The 2,859-nt window shown below is 29.7% G+C and overlaps 1 long non-coding RNA gene across 1 annotated transcript; it reads right to left on the bottom strand.

The window, feature by feature from the left end:
- Window positions 1-592: 592 nt before the first annotated feature.
- On the bottom strand, window positions 593-2,127 carry LOC134281663 (uncharacterized). The gene is made up of 3 exons (XR_009995142.1): window positions 1,966-2,127; window positions 1,327-1,388; window positions 593-1,011 (listed from the first exon to the last, which is right to left on the bottom strand). It is a non-coding gene; the product is annotated as an uncharacterized LOC134281663 (long non-coding RNA).
- Between the last annotated feature and the right edge of the window lie 732 nt (window positions 2,128-2,859).

The following is a 2,859-nucleotide window of genomic DNA, read 5'->3' as shown; positions in this document are numbered from 1 at the left end:
CAGAAGGATAGATGGTTTTAATATTGCCCCTCAATCTTTTAATACGTGACTTTAACATGGATCTTATACATTTAATCCATTCTGGCAAGGTGTCAACGTCTTCTTTTTCATATCTGGCCCATCGTCTGGCGTAATTTTCAACAGAATCCATAATTATTATGAAATTAAGAGTAAAAACATAAAAGTTAACCGTTTTTCCACAAAAAAAACAGTAAAAATGCTTCTGAATTTTTTATGTCATTTTCATTTGCATTGTGTAAGAATCTATTTCATTTTAATGCTCAGCTTGTTGTAAATTATATATACCGTATACAAGTTTGAACTTCAGAGGTAATTTTCAAATTTTCAAACTGTAGTAACTGTAGAATATTTGTGTTGCTATGGAAACAGATACCTACGTATTTGATTTGCTATCAAAACTTTTTTGTATACTACATAATTTTATCTTAAATAATTGGCATAAAGTATGTTGTAGGTGATATCAATATTGATTTGTAAAAATATTCTTCAAAAAAAGTTTAAATTAAAGTTTTTCTCCCTTAACTTACAGTGGTTTCAATGGCAACACATTATATAGAGAAAAATAATAGTTTTGTTGGTCACACATCATTTCCATATATGTTAAAATTGTGTACTATGAACACTTTTTACAACCAATTTAAAAAAAAACAGGAGGTTGAAAGTTTCCATCGGAAGCTTAATGATTCGTGACATTCTCAATCATGAAAATTTACTAGTAGTAAATATTATTTACAATTACGCTCACAAGTAAAATTTAACAAACAACTTGCCAGAATTATGGAGTTAAGGCTCTAAGTAAATGTTATCTGGAAATTTACTAAGTGTTGTGCTGTTCTGAAGGACTTTAACATGCAAGTTTAACCACTAAAAATACGAAACTCTCATGAACACAATGGAAATATGATCCTAATGGACATTAATACCCTCCACACAAAATATGTATGTATATGAATGAATCCATTGGTCCAATTTTTGGGGGAATGGCTAGGCCTAACACAATATACATGCAGTAATATGCTATGGGACTACTAAGCATACATTGTAGAATAAAATGGCATTACATTTCGAAAAAACAAAATTAATCATGCTACATTGACTTGTATAATGTAGTGAATTTATTTTATTCATATAAATGGAAAAAAAAGTTGTGTTACAAAACTTTTATGAGAATGTGACACCTCTGACATTATTGACAAAATATTTTAAAAAACATTTTTGAGTTTCACCTTTACTAAAATGAAAAACAAAATTACATAGCACATGGATCCTTAAATAAAATTTGAAATGCTCTAGAAGTATACATACCCTATGGAGAAATTGATGCATTTTTTATTTATTCATTCTTTAAGCCTGAAAACTCTTGACAGCTACAATGATAAAAGTATTACATATGTAAATATTTTTAATGTACATGTAATCTAAACAAAAAATGAAAATTTTTTTCATTAATTTAGAAATTATCGGAAATTGCAACCATAGATAAGAAGCGGAGCTTCTATGTTTTCAACATAATGATACTGATAATTTTTTTTATATTGTGTAGCATGTTTGTATGTCAAAAGACAACATCATTATTTGTTTAGGCCTAGTGAATCATTGACTGAAACAATAAAAACATCTCATTTAATTTACCTTAGTTTAAATTTGTGTTACTGATAACTTCCATTACTGCATATAATTATAGTCTCAAAGAAAATGAGCTAATTGACAAGCTTAAGAACTCAGTATATATTTAGTGAAATTAAATTTAATAATTCTAAAAAGTGTGCAACTTAGTATGGGGATGGGGGGGGGTACACACAAGGCACTGCATTACAGTTTTTCACTGACTGTGATAATACATCTAAATGAAGATGCACACACTCGGGTTTTTTTTCTTTGATGTGAACAAAAGCATGTCTACATATTGAAGATCTACACATATACCTACATGCACATACATACCTGGCCTGAAATTACAGTGATGGATCTACGGAGCTGGTGCAGACCGTCTCAATTTTTCATTATTTTCCCAAAGTTTGTCCTCATATTCTCGTAAAAGGGGTAAACAATACCTATGTCTCTTATTTCTTCCCTATTTTCTTTAAAGATTATCTGGTTAATGCATGTAAACCCACTGCAAATCTCAGCTGATTTCGCCACGTTTTTAGATGTAAACAACATTCCGTGTCAACGAGTGCAAGCGCTTGGCTGAAGCCGAATGCAGCCAAACGGCACATAAAAAAGAGAATTATTTTAAAGACATGCTGTTTAATATACGAGAAAATCACTAATCATTTTCTATTTAAACATAAAAATATTGTAGTTTATTACAGATTCTTGCAAACATCGGTAAATAGTTATTTTGAGCTCTATTTCCTTATATGGATCAATCAGGGCGGAGCAACTGTCATGACGTCAGACCTTATCATGACCTCATTGCCATATTTTTTTTCATGTGTTGCCTTAACTGTACTGCGTTGGCGGTAAAATATAGATGAACAAAATTGTAAAAGGAACTAACAGAAACATTTCACCTAACTAAGTCATGTTATATATATCCGCAAAATTTTATTTATCAACCTATATTTTATAATCATCAGTGCATAAAAATTATAAACTTAATTATAAAGTTATATTTTCAAAATTCTATGTTACACTTACTTGCGCAACTATATTTGAAAGAGGCAGAGTCGAGTTTAAAATTGTTTTTCGGGGATAACAAATAAACATGTTATCCTTAAAAGTAGTTTTTCTTTTTATTACTTTTATTTTAAATATATTTAGAATGTATTGAAATGAAAGTGCACTCGCATACATTCCCGACAGTTAACAATTTTTATACTATTTCCTTATCAT

The sequence above is a fragment of the Saccostrea cucullata genome, unplaced genomic scaffold (genome assembly GCF_032062105.1).
Source record: "Saccostrea cucullata isolate Sc308-1 unplaced genomic scaffold, CSIRO_AGI_Scuc_v1 ctg3955, whole genome shotgun sequence".
NCBI lineage: Eukaryota > Metazoa > Mollusca > Bivalvia > Ostreida > Ostreidae > Saccostrea > Saccostrea cuccullata.
Note: the sequence above shows the minus strand (reverse complement) of the source record. Positions and strands in the feature narration are given on the sequence as shown.